The sequence below is a fragment of the Chenopodium album genome, chromosome 11, assembly GCF_948465745.1.
Source record: "Chenopodium album chromosome 11, dcCheAlbu1.1, whole genome shotgun sequence".
NCBI lineage: Eukaryota > Viridiplantae > Streptophyta > Magnoliopsida > Caryophyllales > Amaranthaceae > Chenopodium > Chenopodium album.
This window is the reverse complement of record NC_137844.1, coordinates 47,747,688-47,765,876: the sequence shown is the minus strand read 5'-3', so window position 1 is coordinate 47,765,876 and position 18,189 is coordinate 47,747,688. Positions and strand designations below refer to the sequence as shown.

Genomic DNA, 18,189 nt, shown 5'->3' with positions numbered 1-18,189 from the left:
AAATTGATCCATAACTTCTAGCTAAACTGAAATTATTTTTTAAAGGTAAAGTAAACATCGCTTAAGAGGTATTATATATACGACCGTTAAAATAGGAAGCCAGAAAGCACTCATGTTAATAAACCTCCTTTTATTAACAAAAGTAACATCTATATATAGTAAAAGACATCCAAGTTTTATTGGTGAAATATCATGATGAGAAAGGCTAAAAAACCCCAAATCTAACCAAATTTTAAGGTAAAATACGATATAGATTTAAACAACTTTACTGTGAAAGCACAACATATATTGAAATATGCTTAATTAAAGTTTATGTAAGATAACAGGGACGCCATGTTGGGGTTGAAGGGCTATAAACGAAGATGGAGCATGAGTGTAAGATGGTGCAATCTCAAAACTGAAGCGCTGCAAAATCATAGACAAAGCCATTTTAGCTTCAGTTAACGCAAAATTTTGACCAATGCAAATCCGAGGTCCCCAACCAAAGGGGAAGTATGAATTGCTCCCTTTAGTCGCCTTCGCAATCCCTTCTACAAATCTCTCTGGTTTGAATTCATTGGCATCATTACCCCAAACTTCGGAGTCTAAATGAGCATGGAGTATTGAAAAAGAAACTGCCACCCCGGGAGGAATCGCCAAATCTCCTAGTTTTGTTTCACCGTCGTATACCCTTCGTGAGGTTGCCACGACTGGCATATACAACCTTCGCACCTCATAGAGTATCATTGTCACCTAATATAATCAATTAAAAATAGATTAAGTATATGATGTATATATTTACAGTACTGTATAAAGAGAAAGGGCATTTTGGTTGATAAATTTGACTTTTCCCAAAATGCCCTTTTCTTTTTGCACAATTACCAAAAAAAAAAAAAAAAAAAAAAAACTTCCTTTAGGCGGTACAGTTCAACAAAAATAATTTCTCTTAGGCGGTTATTAGCCTATTAGCCCTATTTATTCGGTTTACTTGCACTTACAAACTTCTCTTTTGTTGTTTTGCATACTGATTCAATTGCATACATTTATATACTAACATTTTTTTTTTTTAAATGGAATATATATACTAATACATTTGCACCACTTTTTCTCAAGTTAATTTTTCTTTTTATTTTGTCTTTTACTTTTATAGATCTTTCCTCTTTCCTTTTCTTTTTTCGTGGGGTATAATGACTATAATCTAATGTTTCATACAATAATTATATTATATAATTATACTATTTTTTTTTACAGAATAGATATACTGATTTCAGTTCACTTTTCATTTTATATATTACTTCGTACTAATATTTTCTTTTTTCATGGGTTATAATCTAATATTTCACACGGTAAGTAATTATTTATATATATTTTTTTGACAAAAAATTATTTATATATATTGTTTGAATAGAAGTAATCAATTATATAAATACTGATTTAAGTTGCATCACTTTTCCAGGATTTCATTGTAATCTAAATCTTCCACTCACTAATTTTACATGGATAATTTTTGTACGTATCTTCAGTTGTTCTTCATTATTTCTTTAAGTAAATTCGGATAAATTTTACATTGATCCGCAATACTTTGTTATTTACATAGAAATTTGTAGGTGGCTCAATATTAAGAATTTTTCTACGTATTTGGATAATTTGTTGAATACTTTGTTAGTTTTTATATTTTTTTTTCGTATAGTTGATTTTTTGTAATTTAATTTGTCATTTTTTTTTTGTTAGAGGAAGTAAAAGGTTATGGCCTATTACAGTGGTTGCCAAAGTTTCGGTTGAATTTGATTGTTTTTTGGTTGGTAATTTTGGTACGAAGTACTCCGTAGTAAATATAATTTATTAATCAAGTGATTGCAATTGATTATTTAGTAATATTTATAAATTTTCGCTCTTTATTAATGCGCACAGTTTTTTTTTTTTTGGGAGAAAAGTTTATGTTTTAAAACTAAGGAGAAAATCTTAAAAGTTTTGATATATTAATTTATATTCGAATGGAATAAATATTAATTAGAAACATCAAAAAGTTTTGGAAGGATATAAGTATATACGAAGTAGTATTTTTTAACATGTTGATTTATACGATATGTTTTCTTTTTTTTTTTTTTTTTTTTTTTGAAAGCATACGATATGTTTTCTCATTACACATGAATTTTTCTAAATAATATTTAAACTATTTAAAACATCTTATATTTTTTGCATGCATTGCGTGCGCCTCTAACCTTGTTATAATTAATACAAGAAGTTTTTCAATCGATTAGTAGGGAAGTTTAGAAAATTTTTGGTTAGTATGAAAGAAAAAATAAATACTAAAAAGAAACGGAAGAAGTAATATATAAGACATGGACAACTATAAAACGTAAAACATATATATATATATATATATATATATATATATATATATATATATATATATATATATATATATATATATATATATATATATATATATATATTGGTTTGATACATAAATTATATTTCCTCCGCGAGTTAAATAAAGTTGCAAGTCTTCAAAAAAAAAAAAAGTTGCAACTAATCATAAATCTTACCGTCTTTAAACGGTTGTTTAAGCCATCAAAGTCTTGGATGTTCATGCCAAAGGTTGCAAGAACTTCTTCACGAGCTCGTGTTTGCCATTCTTGGTGCTTGGCCAACAAAGCCATTGTCCATGTTAGCAACACTGAGGTGGTTTCTTGGCCAGCTATGTAGAACAATTTGCACTCGTCGATCACCTCTAAGAAACTCATTGTGAGATCAACACTACGCTTCTTACTCTCACAAGTTGATAGAGCGTTAGCCTCTTTACTCTTTAGAGTGTTTGAATCCAAGAGTATCCCCAACAGATCATCCTTGGCTGGCTCTCCGACTTCCATTGTCTTCTTTCTATTATTGATTATTTTCTTCAATAGGGTTTTTATTTCAACATCCGTTTCGTCCATTCTTTTCTTGTCGTTTGTTGCAAAATATCTAGTAAATATACTAATTATTGATAAGAATATTGTCCTTGAATATAAAAATATTTGATAAGACGAATAATAAGTTCTTTCTCCTCTGTGAGAAGTTCAAATATCTTTCTTCCTTCTTCAAAGCTACTACCAAACGCTGCTCGAGAAACAGCGTCTGCACATAATTTCATAAAATGTGGTCACACATCTATTTCTGAAGAACCTGCTTTTGAAATTATCTTCTCTCACTTACTTAAAGTTTCAATTACACTAATTTTAAATGATTGGATCATAAGCTGCACAAGTTGCATAAATTAAATTAAATTCAAATCAAAATAAACTAGACTTGGCAAAATTGACCCAATTTGAATACTCGATTGCATTTTTGTAACTACAACTCGGACCAAAATTTAATCAATAAGATTATGTTTAGAGCATATGGTAGTACGTACCTTGAGCTTGTCGAGATGAAAGGCAGGATTAATTATCTTTCTATGTTTCGCCCATTTGTGGCCTTCATAGTTTACTAGACCAGTTGAAAACTTTTGAGTAAGTGGGTTCAATTTTGGTTTACGGAATTCGTTCATCCTATTGAACCCTTCTTTTATTTGCTCAGACTTTGTGTTGGTAAAATAACTATTGAAAACAATAATAAAAAAAAGATTAGAACTTTCCTGGATTGAAGATCCCAAACTCACAGTCACGCCGTGGAACAATAATCCACTGCCTTAGAAGCAAAATACGCCACCACCGGTACAAGTTTCCTAGTGACGCACGCCCCCCAAGTTTAACGCAACTCTCTCCATAATCCGTACACCCGAACCCGAAGAGTGGAATTGCTCAAGAACTGTTCGGATCTTAAAGGGTAAGTTTGTGTTTTTTTTTTTTTTTTTGGTTTTAAAAGTGAATGAATGAAGATAGAAAGGCAATGCTCGTATTTATATGAGTCCCGAAAATCGAAGACAAATAAAACAAAGCGACCTAGGAAAAAAGGCGGGCCCGATCGGGCAACTAGCCGCCCGATCGGGCGCGAGATCAAGTTTCCAAACCTGGTGTCGCGCCCGGTCGGGCGAACCACCGCCCGGTCGAGCGATCTGGAAAACCTACCCCGGGCGAGCAATCGGGCGAGAGTCGCCCAATCGAGCTCGTCAAAACTCTAATCCGTCGCCCGGTCGAGCAAGAGCCGCCCGATCAGGCACGAGAGCCTTTCTTTTTTCTTTAGCCAACTCCGTCCGGTCGGGCGTACAACCGCCCGATCGGGCACGAGAATTCGTTTGCATTACCATTTCCAACAATCCCCCACTAATGCGAGCGGATCACCAACATAAAATCTGAACAGTAAATGAAAGTCTTAGTACTTAAATGCTAGTATCCAAAGGTTTGAACTAACACATTAGTGCACAAGGTTTTCAACACTTCCCTAGTGAGTATCCTAGGATTTGAACTCCTAGGAGCGAGGAAGGGACCTTGTATACACATACCTTGACTTTAGAGCTTAAGCAACTCCGCCAATCTTGGCCAACACTTGGGCTCTCATGAGTACTTCAGGAAAACTATACTCTAGTCTTCCCTTGAAGGAGGCCACCCCTCGTACTCACGTAGGTGTTCAACCTATGTGTTATACACACACATTCCTAGCAAATTCAACGGTCTCTCTCAACAGGCTTAAACACGTTTAAGCACCTTGCAAACTAGAGAATTACATGCAATGGAATTAGAACATTAAGAACAAAAGTTCAACCCTCAACTTTCGGTGTCATTATCAATCCTGTTTTAAGAGCCACTGGGCTAAAGGTCTTAACTCACTTAAGAACCTCCATCAATCCCTGCTCAGAAAACAACTGGACTAATGACATTAAGAGACAAGCTCATCCTAGCAGAATCTAACTGTTAAAACTTACCACTCTTAAAGAGTAATAGATTCAAACACATGATACATAACTAACAAATCCACATGATTCACGACAATGAAACAAATAAACCAAAACAGGTTTCAGATTTATTAAAAAACCAAAGTATCATGTCACATAGCTTATATAGCTACAACTTCAAGTCATTACAACATAGGTCCTAGACCCATACAAGTTGATGACTCCACCACCAGTCTACGACTTAATCCCTTAGTAAAGGGATCTGCTAGGTTCTTCTCTGTACGAACATAGTCCAACGATATAACCCCATTCACAATAAACTGCCTCACAGACTCGTGTCTGACTCTTATGTGCCTTTTCTTACCATTGTAAACGTTGTTCTTAGCAACACATATAGCAGCTTGTGAATCACAACGCATTGACACAGGTGGTGTTGGCTTCCCCCACAAAGGAATATCAATAAGCAAATTCCTCAACCAATCTGCCTCTTGAATAGCAAGATCCAATGCAATGAACTCAGCTTCCATTGTCGATCTAGCTATACACGTCTGCTTTCCAGACTTCCATGAAACTGCAGCCCCACTAAGGGTAAAAACATAGCCACTTGTAGAACTTGTTTCATCGCTGTCCGTTACCCAATTTGCATCACAATACCCTTCAAGAACCAAAGGATGACCAACAAAATTCAATCCCTAAGTCATGGTTCCACACAAATATCTAAACACGCGCCTCAAAGCAACCAAATGTTGCTCACTAGGACAATGAGTATAGCGACTAAGTCTACTAACTGCGAAAGCAATATCAGGACGAGTGCAGTTCATTAAAAACATCAGACTACCAAGCACCTTAGCATATTCAGTTTGAGACACACTGTCTCCCACATTTTTCACCAAAGTTCTAGAAGGATCAAAGGGCGTTCTCAATGGAGGCAAATCAAAACAATTAAAGTTCTTCAGAATTTTCTCCACATGATGAGACTGAAACAGAAAAATACCCTTTCTTGGTTTTAGTAACTTTAACACCAAGGATCACATCTACCTCTCCCATATCCTTCATCTCGAACTTTGAATTCAAATATTTCTTAGTTTCATTTATGACATACATATTTGTGCCAAACAGGAGCATGTCGTCAACATATAGGCATAATATCACACATTGGGCACCAAACATCTTAGAGTACACACATGCATCACTACCATTGATGAAAAAACCAAAACTAAGAACAGTTATATGAAATTTTTCATACCATTGCTTCGGAGATTGTTTCAAACTATACAAGGATTTCTTTAGTCTGTACACCTTACTCTCCATGCCAGGAACTACAAAACCTGGAGGTTGCTCCATGTAGATCTCCTCCTCTAAATCCCCATTCAGAAAAGCTGTCTTAACATCCATCTGATGCACAATTAATTTGTAAGATGAAGCTAAGGCAAACAAAACACGAATAGTTGCAATTTTAGTCACAGGAGAATAAGTATAAAAATAATCAAGGCCAAATTTTTGAGTGAATCCTCTTATCACCAATCTAGCTTTGAACCTTTCCACGGTGTCGTCGGTCCTCATTTTTCTCTTGAAAATCCACTTGCACCCAATAGCTCTACTTCCTTTTGGCAAGTCCACGAGCTCCCAGGTCCCGTTAGACATGATGGAATCAAGCTCACTGTTCACGGCTTCCTTCCAGAAGGTTGCATCTACTGAACTCATAGCTTTTTCGAACGATTTTGGATCTTCATCCACAACCTGTAGACACAGCATGATCTCATCTAGATCATCCTCGAATTCACCAAAATTTCCACACTCTACTATAAAGGATGTTAGGAAATCCGGCCCAAAACTTGTCTCCACTCTCTGCCTTTTACTTCTCCTGGGTTGAATTTCACTTTCAATCCTACGGGAAGCATCTTCTGGCTCTGCAGATGAAGAAACTGAAGAAACATCGTTAGTAACTAAGTTTTTCTTCAACGGAAATACCTGTTCAAAGAACTTTGCATCACAGGATTCACTTATAGAGCGATCTTCCAGGCTCATAAACCTGTATGCGGCACTATTCTCAGCATAACCAATGAACACTGTATCATAGGTCCTAGAACCTATCGTTGAGCGCTTGAACGATGGATAACCCACCTTAGCTAGACACCCCCACACTTTCATGTGATTCAAATTTGGAGCATAACCCTTCCATATTTCATATGGAGTCTTGTCTAACTTCTTCTGAGTCACTCCGTTCTATACATAATTTGCTGATGGGACCGCTTCACCCCATAAATTGTCTGGCAACCCGAAACTCAGGAGCATTGCATTCATCATTTCCTTCAGGGTCCTATTTTTCCTTTCTTCCACACCATTTTGTTGTGGAGTATACGGGACAGACACTTCATGAATGATTCCCTCACTTTCACATAGATCTTTGAGGAAATCGGAGCCATACTCTCCACCCCTATCTGAGCGAACTCTCTTTATTTTCCGCTCCAACTGATTTCCTACTTCTGCCTTATACACAAGAAACTTGGACTCAGCTTCATCCTTTGTTCTCAAAAGATACACTCTGTTATATCTCGAATAATCATCAACGAAAGTGATGTAGTAGCGTTTCCCACCTCTACTTTCCAAGTTCTTAAGGTCTGCTAAATCTGAATGAATTAACTCAAGTGGTGTGGTCTCTCTCTTTGTGACAGATTTGTAAGGTTTCTTCACAAATTTATACTCCGCACACACTTCACATTTTTCAAGTCCATCTAATGACATGTTTGGGAGCAAATTTAAATTCTTCATTTGTTTCAATTTCGTTGCACCAACATGACCCAACCTACTATGCCATAATTCAAAGGACTCAACAATGTAAGCAAAAGTAGAAATCTTATTCATTAATGAAACAGTTACAATCTCAAGGACAAATAGGCCCCCACTAAGGTAACCTTTTCCAACATACTCCCCACACAAGTTTATTAGCATCAAAAACTAACTTAACTCCTACTTTGTTCAACAAAGCACCAGAAATTAAATTTCTACGAAGAGAAGGAACATACAATACATTGTGTAGAGCCAAGGTCTTCCCTGAAGTCAGCTTCAGAACCACTTTCCCCTTCCCAAGTACCTCAGAGCTGCTTGAATTTCCCATGTAGACTTATTCACCTTACTTTGCCTTTTCTATACTGACAAACAGGTCCTTGTTAGCACAAAATGTCTAGATGCACCAGTGTCCACAATCCATTCAGTGTTGTTCTCAACCATGTTGACTTCAAAGACAACTGCAGCGATGACATCTTCATCCTCATTCTCAACCAGATGAGCCTGACCCTTGTTCCCTCCACTCGACTTCAGATTTTTCTTCTTCTTGTTCTTACACAGTGAAGCAAAGTGTCCCACTTCACCACATGACCAACACTTGACAGTGTTCGTCTTCCCAATCTTGCCCTTAGCTTGGAGATTTCCCTTCTTCTCAGATTTCCCCTTCTTGGCACGATTGTCATTTGATTTCCTTATCAGAGTCAGCATTAGATTCAACAAGGTTAGCTTTGACTGCTAACATGTTCTTTGGCTTAGAGGAGACATCCTTAAGCCTATTGGCTTCCTTAATCTTGATGTGGCTCACAAGTTCTTCTAGGGTTAAATCCCTTTTTTATGCTTGAGGTGATTTCGATAATCAGGCCAGGAATCTGGTAATTTCTCAATTAAAACATTGGCCTGAAGGATTTCACACATCTTCATACCTTGAGCAAGAATCTCAGCAACATAATTTTCATACACATGGACCTGGTCCATGATAGGCTTTGTATCAACCAATTTGAAGTTCAACCAATTTCCAGTCACATACTTCTTTTTCCCAGCATCATCAGCACCATATTTCTTTTCTAGAGACTCCCACATCTCCTTAGCAGATTTCATATTGACATACAAATCAAATATGTTGTTTTTCATGTTGTTCAAAAGATGATCTCTCACAAACTTATTATCACGATCAAATTTCCTGATTTCAGATTCATTAACAATGACAGTAGTGGTCCTCTAACTAGTACCAGACTCTTTATTCCCAGGAACAGCAGTATTAGGAATTTCAATCATAGCATTGGTTTGTTCATTAGGTTTTGGGGCATCCCTAAACAAAACATAATCAACCTCTACTTGTTCAAAAGTAATCAACATCCTTTGTGACCATCTCTTATAATTAATTCCATCAAGAGACTCAACCTTAGAAAGATCTAGGTATAAATGAGTTTGAGAATTTCTAGTCATGATATCAACAGAACAAATAAAATATATTTCGCTTCTAAATTGTTGGTAAAATAACTGTTGAAATCAATAACAAACAAAAGATTAGAACTTTCCTGGATTGAAGATCCCAAACTCACAGTCGCGTCGTGGAACAATAATCCACTGCCTTAGAAGCGAAATACGCCACCACCGGTACAAGTTTCCTAGTGACGCACGCCCCCCAAGTTTGACGCAACTCTCTCCGTAATCTGTGCACCCGAACCCGAAGAGTGGGATTGCTCAAGAACAGTTCAGATCTCAAAGGGTAGGTTTGTGTTTTTTTTTTTTTTTGGGTTTAAAAGTGAATGAATGAAAATAGAAAGGCAATGCTCGTATTTATATGAGTCCCAAAAATCGAAGACAAATAAAAAAAACCGACCAAGGAAAAAAGCGGGCCCGATCGGGCAACCAGCCGCCCGATCGGGCGCGAGATGAAGTTTCCAAACCTGGTGTCGCGCCCGATCGGGCGAACCACCGCCCGGTCGGGTGATCTGGAAAACCCAACCCGGGCGAGTAATCGGGCGAGAGCCGCCCGATCGGGCTCGTCAAAACTCGACTCCGTCGCCCGGTCGGGCGAGAGCCGCCCGATCGGGCGCGAGAGCCCTTCTTTTTTCTTTAGCCAACTCCGCCCGGTCAGGCATACAACCTCCCGATCGGGCGCGAGAATCTGTTTGCATTACCATTTCCAACACTTTGTAATAAGTATCATTGGCACCGGACCCATCCATGTGTAACAATTTGATCTTGCTGTTATTTACACATACCGACATACGTGTAAGTAAAAAATACTTGGAACATGTGTTTCTCTCATATTATTTATATATGTTATATCACCTTAACTAGATACATTTGTCAATAATATACAACTTTCACCATCTTTATATGTAAGTAATAATAATAAAACAAGTTACGCCACAATATAATATGTTAATAATTTATATTATAACAAACTTAAAAGCATTTACTTTTTATATTAGCAAAAGAAATTACGAGTATCAAAATTAGTTTAAGTTGTAAGGCAGGTTGATCTTTGTAGTATTTCGTAATTCATATTTATTGTGAGGTACATACTAATAATATGTTATTAGACTATGGCCTTATTTAGTTCACCTTATTTTTACTTATTTCAGAAAAAATAAGTTCAGATTAGATCAGATCAGCAAAAATAAGTTCAGATCATATCAGATCAGAAAAAATAAGTTCAGATCAGATAAGTTCAGATCAAATACAAATTATTATTGTTGTTATTGTCATTGTTATTGTTGTTATTGTCATTGTTATTGTTATTCTTGTTATTGTTATTACTACTACACAAACAATAAACGATAATAATTAAAATTTCATTATAAGTTTCAAATCATAAACGTTTACAAATATAATTTTCATTGCAAGAAGTTCCAAATTTCCTTCGCTATATTAAGTTGTACTTCGTTCATTACAGCCTTACGATTCTCGTTAAATAAATCATAATCTGCTCTTGGTTCGATTTCTATACCACTATCAATGGGTATATCCAACTCATGTAATCGAATAAAATTGTGAAGTGTGAATACAGCAACCATAATCGCCAATTGATGTTTAGTGTCCATATTTCGCATCATTATCAGTATTTTCCATCGAGATTTTAATTGTCCAAAACATCTCTTGATCGTTGTTCAGAGTGAGGAGTGAAGATAATTAAAATGTTCAAGTATGCCTTGAGGTGGTGGACCATTTCGAAATTCGGGCATATAGGTTCTAATATCTTTATCTTTTATTGGACTCAAATTTCCAACAGCGTTCGGATTTCCAAAATCTACTAGATGATGATGATGATGATGATGATGATGATAATAATAATAATAATAATAATAATAATAATAATAATAATAATAACATTAATATTGATTAAAATTAAAGGTAGAATATTGAAATAATTAAAATAAGTTCAGATCAGAAAAAATAAGTTCAGATCAAAAAATATAAGTTCAGATTAGATCATATCAGAAAAAATAAGCTCAAATCAGATCAGATCAGAAAATATAAGTTCAGATCAGAGCAGATCAGATAAGCAAATATAAGGCGAACTAAACAAGGCCTATGTATTGATATTCATGTCAGAAGTTAAAGCTAGCTATATATTTCATCTAATCTCAGCGTTAATTTTCCAAAATATCTTAAGCTTCGTCTTTCAAATTTCAATTTAATGGTTCATTTATCCACTAACTTTTTATATATATATATATATATATATATATATATATATATATATATATATATATATATATATATATATATATATATACTAGTTGTGGATCCGCGCGCGTTTCGCGGGGTTCCCCAAGATATCGAGTTTTTTTTTGTTGCTATTGTATGATCGGTCTTTGTATATATAAAACGAGATAGAAACGATTGTGCATAAAATATATGTATGCATTGATTAAGATGTGTATAGAATATTGTGTGAATTAATTAGTTTTGATTTTTAGAAACCATGATTTCATAAGGGAAAATTTGGTACTGTTAGTTGACTTTTTTTTTTATTTCTTTGATTAAAATGTGATAAGTAGTTATAAATATTGCTATTGAATTGGGCTTCAAGTATGCAACTTTTTTTTAGAAGAAAAGATAATAATTGATAACACGTGTTCATATATTGTGTGGTTGTATAGATTTTTCATATATTTTCTGATATGTTGGGTGATTTGTTTTTTAAAAAGTAAATAGTTGATGCCACTTGTTCATTAATCGTGGTTTTTGTATAGATTTTTCAAAAATTTTGTAATGCTATGGTCTATTAAATATTATAAACCATATCAAGGAAGCCATCACAAGTGTGTACTCCAAAAGACCACGCTAATTACATTTAGAAAAGTTAACATTAAATATACTTACAAGGCAATAAGCATCTATGCTTATCAAATTGATAATCTTATTTACTTATATCATCTAAATTAATGATGATTTGAATCTGAAGTAAATAATATATATATACTATCTATTACAACTTCTCAGACAATTCTCAACTACTTTACTGGTAATCTCGAGTAGATAAAGATTGTTAAACTGAATGAGTATTAATTTTTTAAAAATAGAGTTTGGATCAATTAAATAATTTAAATTGAGGGTTCTTTAAAAAAAGAGATAGCGATTTCACGTTGAAACAAATAGTACCAATTCCTTCAATGTGTTAACAAACTTCTTAGAATTTGTAAACATGGGTTATATTTAATTAGGAGGAATCAATGTCTTTTAATTATTAAGATACTAACAACATAATTGTACTTTAGTGGGAAGTTTGCATATGCTTTCTAAGTAATGTAGATAGTCTTCCTTCACTTTTATAGCATTTCAATATAAAATTATTGAGAGTCCTAAGTGTACGTGTTGTTATCAATTTCATTATTAGGCCCAAGCATTCTTTAAAGTGTTTATTGAGGCTTTTGGTGCATCAACTCATAATGAAGGCAACTATTATATTATTGGGGTTGATAGGAAGAGTAGAAACAATATATTTATTGAGTGACAACCTAAAGATTCATCTTTGAATAAGAATGATGAAAATGATGGTGAGTAGTGTCTAGTCTTATGCACATGAAGTTGGCTAAGTGGTTAGTCTGTAATATGATGTTTACAGATGGAAAAGAATGACTGGACAAGTTGTTGGAGAAAATAAAGAGCAATGGTGAAATAAGTTCTATAAAATTATTGGGAAGCTTAAAAGGGTAAGTCATTGAAGAGTGCTTGCTCTTAATAGGTCTACAAGGCCACTTTCCCAACCATTTATCTTATGAGCTCTGCCACTACGAAGTCTCAAATGGCCAATATATAACAATTACTCTTTTACAAGAATCTATATATATGCATATATAGTACCTTCATTTTACTTTTGAGCAGAAATTTATAAGAATCTATATATGCATATGTTACATTTTATATCAATCAAAATTAACAAATAGGATCTGAACATTACAGATTTCCCAATGCTGTTCTATTCTTTCTCCATAATCCATGTCATTTGAATCTCCTTTGTTTTTTACTCTTACCAGCCCTGCCATTTAATTTTCCCTAAATATCATTTTCTTTCTAGGCAAGACTGTTAGCTTCTTTTGCTCCTTTACTCCAGTCTTTACACGGTTCTTTTGAATTAGAATTACTCTAAGGATGAGTTTTCAAACTCTTGATCACTCTTCTTCTAGTGATTGTCAGTAGTTTGTCCCCATGTAAACTTGTAAAACCAACATTGTTAGCATTATTTCAATGTTGTTAGGCATGTTGGTGTTGTCATTAAGTCTACATGAGGTCAAATTGTTGACAGTTCTTAGAACAAGGTTGATCAAGAGTTTGGAAATTCAGATTTGTTTAATCCTTAGAGCAATTCTAATTCAAAAGAACGGTGTAAAGCGTGGAGTGAACTGGCAACAGAAACTGATAGTGTTGTCTTGAAAAAAAACGATCCTTAGGGAGAATCAAATGGCCAGGGTAGTAAGGGTAAAAAGAAAGAGAATTCAAAAGGCCTGAGGTATGGAATAAGAAAAGACAATGAATGGAAAACCGCATGAAACTAATAATCTCAAACACTTTCATGCCACCATGAAAGATGTATCTTTAAGACACCATGAAGTGTTATTAAAATGATGAAACTTTCGACATGATTTATTTTCTCAGGTTGAAAAAATGACAAGCATTCAATTTTCCAACTTGGAAGAAGACATCATAAAAAAAAAAAAAAAAAAAAAAAAAAAAAAAAAAAACACACAAACCTAGCAATCCAAATCACATATAGCATAGTAAGCTGTAACAGATTCTATAGTGCTCGAAAGATGATGTATATAATATAAGACAAAAGTATATATTCTAATAGATACTACTTAATTTATAACATTACAAAAGTTTAAGGTTTGGTTTCCATTACAAGCAATAGACATACATAACATATAAAATATAAACTTACTTAACATCATATCCTATCAGACCTTAAATGGTTAGCTAGAATGAGCAATGTAGATTAAGTGTTATGTAGGAACACAAGTTATCACTTATGTGCCTTCATAACCCTCCAAAATACTTAGGATTTATACAACCAGATTATATATGAATTTTCATACACTACTAAGCTGTTGAGGGTGCAAAATGCAACAACTTTATATCACATTCTGAGCTGAGTGTTATGTAGGAACAGGGGCTATTACCTTTGTTCCTACACAACCCTTCAAAAGAGGATATATAGGGATCACTTCCGATTTATATAAATTATTATGCTACTAAACCCGCAAAATGCTGCATTTTAATATTATATTCTAAAGGAAAAGATGAGCAAAAGGAAATTTTCACCAGATTTTGTAACACCAGAACTTCAGATAGGAGGGTTTACGGAAGTTGCTGAGGTACTTTCAATTGGTTTGTTTTTAGGACTGGTGACTTTTGATGTAGGTGCTTGCAGATGTGGAAGAACCTCATCGCTATCATCATTAGTGCAGCAGATCTTGCTGTTGTTAGTTTCAGATTCATTGACAGTATCCAACTGTTTCCTTTTGAGGGCAGAACGTGGTTGTTTATGGTTTGACCAATCAGGAAATGGTCCATTTTCAAAATTTAAGATTCTTGCAGTTGCAACTTTTTGAATATGTGTTTTATTTGGTTGCTCACTCTTGTCATGAGCAATTAATTCAGTTGTGTTGCAACTGTGTACTGGTGTAGAAATAGATACTTTTTCCTTCAAGTCCAGAACTACAGCAGTATCATTGTTTGACATGTGTGGTGAATAATCCCTGAGCACTGCATTCTGATCAGTTGGTATATGAACTGCTTGCAATATCCATTGCAGTTTGTTTCTCGCAGTCAATGCTGGTGAGGGACCAACTTTCAGATAGAAAACTTTGGAGTTGAATTGGTGGTGTGCAGTAGTAAAAGAAAGGAAATCTTCCTATATATATTGATATTTAATTAGGTTAGTTCATGCATAGAATAGCATTGTAATTGGCATATATGTAGAACCGAACACCATATATCTGAGGCAAAATATATAAGGTATTTAAGTTGATAAGTTTGAACACATAAATTTTCCTTGATATTATATATTTCATCTGCATTCAATCCAAAGATCTTTTCAGTTTCATTATTGAATGCTGTAAATGATATGCTGTCATTGATATCCACAGCATTGAAAGTAAAAGCAACCCTGCATATGATTTGATGTACATATCAGATATTATTTGAACTTGGCTTACTAATAAGCATGTATAAATAGGCTATATAATTTATATATACCTATGACAAGCAGTCGTTTCCCTAGTATAACATTTTGAACAAGAAAACTGCCTCCCTTCTGGAAGATGTGTTGGTTTTCCACAGTTTGAACATCCTATATATGTTGTCAGTTGCTCCAAAGATGCAGAAGGTATAGTTGCAAGTAGCCAATGTCTCTCATCTTATAGTGCATTTTGCACCTGCATTAGATTGTTAGAGTAACAGTATGGTTTAAATAGATGGCAAGACATTGTTAAGCATATTTTAAATTGGATTTTGAGATCGAAACCTTCTTATCTTTTAGGTACTGAATAGTGACAGTTGCTTTTTCATTGTCAGGATAACGAATTTGCAAAACTCTGTCTTGTCGATCTAATAGCTTCTGTGTGTAGAGCATAGACCTGTAAAAGGTATAACACATTAATGTAGGTCATATTAATGAAAATGTAATGGTAGAAGCAATTAAGTAGATTCTAGATACCATTCACGCAACACGTTAGCCCTATCTCCCTTTGGATTGTAGATTATTCGACTAAACGTCCCAGTTGACAAAGAAAAGCCTATAAAATGCATATAATTATTAGTCTAAGAATATATATTAGAAGTGAACTCAAACTGCTGTTGGTTATGTTCTCACCTTTCAGATTACTTGGTTTCACTGATGTGAAACCTTCCACTATAAACTTTTCAGCCCAAACTTTAAGTTGCTCACAATCATGTCCAGCAAGATGATTCCATACATTAACAGTTACAGGGTGGATATTACTGTTACAAGCATAAATAATTCAGTCAGTTCAAAGTTGTCATTCTTAAATTTGTTAGAGTAATAGACAACTATATGTTAGGCATACGTTTGATCAGTTATGACAACTTCTCTAACATAGGCATGTTGGCCATAAACTGAATTAATCAAATGAATTTCTTCATCTACAAATAGTACCACTCCCAGTACATCTATCATGAATAAGGAGGATCGTTAGTAAAAATTATAATGATGCATATAGATAAAATTACAATGCCTCTAAGTTTGTATTCCATATGTGACATCTTCTTGTATGTTGTATGTTATAGACCCTATTGGCTGAAGTTCTGCATAAAAACTTATGTTATAATCATATAGTGTTTATTTTACAAGGGAGATGGAACTATTAACGTAGCATACCACATATCTCATCTAAGAAATGAGTTTTGGCTATTGCTGATATCTCTTCAAAGTCAGGTTCTGTTTGACCAGTCACAGAACATATAGGCTGCACCAAAGTTCGATCTGAGAAATTTAACTGATAGGGAATACTTGTAATTATAGCCTCAAAATGTCTTGGCATAGGATTTACTGTAGCATTTGTTATCTCATAGTGGGCATTCATATGGAATTGATGGCCAATATTTTCTATTTCGTCTTCAATTAAACGACCATGAATTATAGTTCCCCAGAGAAAGGATATAAGACAGTAGTAATTTATATATTATCTAATGATAGTGAACATAAATCATAAATAATTTCTAAGAGTTATTTGTTTTATGAGAGGTTATCTATGAAAAGTAATTATTCCATATAATTTGTTATCTATGCACTGGTTATATTGTGAGTATCAAATTATGGATGCATCCTAGGTAAGAATAACCAAATGTTGAATGAAATGGCTTATGTTATCTATTAATTTGAATTTCATCAAGATTTGTTTCGATTGTAAGCTCATTTCTAACAAGTACACTATCAAGTTGATTATATTTTTTTTTCATGGCATTGTGCACATACATTTATTTGTATAGTCTATTATGAATAAGGTGACATGTAGGACATAGGTTTTTCATACTACAACAAATAACAACGTTTCCTAAAAAGAATTTCTATTTATAAGATTCTTTTATTGAATGCATTATAAAGTAACTATCTATATTAATGAATAAGGAAATATTTAAGAGCAGGTTGTAAAAAATACATTAATAGCTACAAAAGATAACATTATATGGGCATATAAGTACAAAATTCACCTTTTCATCACAGAACAATAGAGTTTGGTAGATTGTGCAATTGTCTGTGTCCAAATGTTCATTTCCTATGTGTACTACCTTCACCTGAATCCTATAGTTATCCATTTCTGAACGTAGTTCATCAACAAACACCAATTCTGGTTTCATACTTTCACCTGCATTAAGTAAGAAACAATTTTGTTAGTTAATTATGATATATGAAAGGTGTTCTTAGTAATGAACTAAGTATTTATAGTATAATTGACTAATGTAACAACTTATTCTATCAAATATATATGTTCTCTATTCAATGATGAAATTGCTAAGTATGTACTTTTAGAATTTGAGACTGGATCTCTTGAAAAGGTACCAAATATTTTAAATGTGCAAAATTTAACGAAATTTCTAAACTGTGCTGGTAAATATATTTTTGCTTGTTAATTTTATCGAAAGAAGGTTTGAAATTGATAAACGTTGACAAAATTTAGAATTAGCAGTGTAGTTAAGGGTTTTTTGTTTTCCTTCCCCTCCCTCTTTTTTTTTCAAGATAATGCATAAACAGAATAAGGAAAAGAATTTCAAGAAGCTGGATTACCTAGGTTATACACTTGTTTGGTATATTAATCTGCTTTTTTCAAGATGTGATATGAAGATTATTAGGAAATAATTGAGTGAGGAAAAAGGGTTGCTTGTAATGTCAATATAATAGGTGAGGAAGAACATAATAGAGTGAAGGTATATTTATATATAAGTTATATAATAGCTAATATTTATCATAATTTGAATACTTTTAATTTTGCAAAAGTCGTGGTGGACCTTCATTGACTGTACTTTTTTACTTGTGTATAGAAAGAAAGATTTAGAAATTAGATTTGTGGTGAAGAAAATAGTGTATTACTGGCATTGTAATTATAATTTTTTTTAGAAAAAGATATAAGTAC

The 18,189-nt window shown here is 33.9% G+C and overlaps 1 pseudogene; it reads right to left on the bottom strand.

The window, feature by feature from the left end:
* Positions 1–220: 220 nt before the first annotated feature.
* Positions 221–18,189, bottom strand: part of LOC145566722 (echinocystic acid 23-monooxygenase-like) — a 41,447-nt pseudogene continuing 23,478 nt past the window's right edge.